Genomic DNA, 711 nt, shown 5'->3' on the forward strand with positions numbered 1-711 from the left:
AAAGGAGCAAGTCTCCTTTCTTTTTATATAATTTTATACAGTTTGTATTCTAATACACTTCAATTAGTATATGTTAAATTATTGTAACATCGAGAAGCCTCTTACAGACACTGATTGGCCTCAATGTGAAAAACGTGCCTTGGTGAAATAAAAACTACGGAATGTGCAAAAGGGATGAATACTTGTTTGGCTTCTTTGTGACCCAAATGTCTGGCAATTTCCAAGATTTCCCATGTAAACCTTTAAAGTGTATTTATCCACCAGAAATTCATACCTGTCAACCTAATCCACTTGCTGTCCTTAGTAATTATTGCAATTCCCCTCATCAAGCTATAATAAACCGTAATAACACAACGTTACACCTATTTACTAACAAGACAGACTATGTAGCATAAAAACCAACTTACCAAATAACACAAAATATAAATTCCCCATTGATACTAAACCAATCCAGAATAGAGCCTCAATGGTGCCCCGACAACCCATGCGGTTAAGGGATCCGTAAACCATGAACAGAATTGTTACTGTATATGGCGTACACAATTTAAAATTATCAAAAAACATGTAAAATATGGGGGAACGTTTATAGGCACATAAATTGTCCCTAAGATGTTCTAGGAGAGGTAAGGCAAGGGTGGCCATTTTGGTCCTCAAGGGCCGCTTGCCCTATATGTTTGAGAGGTTTTTCTTCACAAACCTGGGTGATAAAAA

The sequence above is a fragment of the Urocampus carinirostris genome, chromosome 2, assembly GCF_059441175.1.
Source record: "Urocampus carinirostris isolate Australia breed hairy pipefish chromosome 2, RoL_Ucar_1.0, whole genome shotgun sequence".
NCBI classification, from domain to species: Eukaryota; Metazoa; Chordata; class Actinopteri; order Syngnathiformes; family Syngnathidae; genus Urocampus; species Urocampus carinirostris.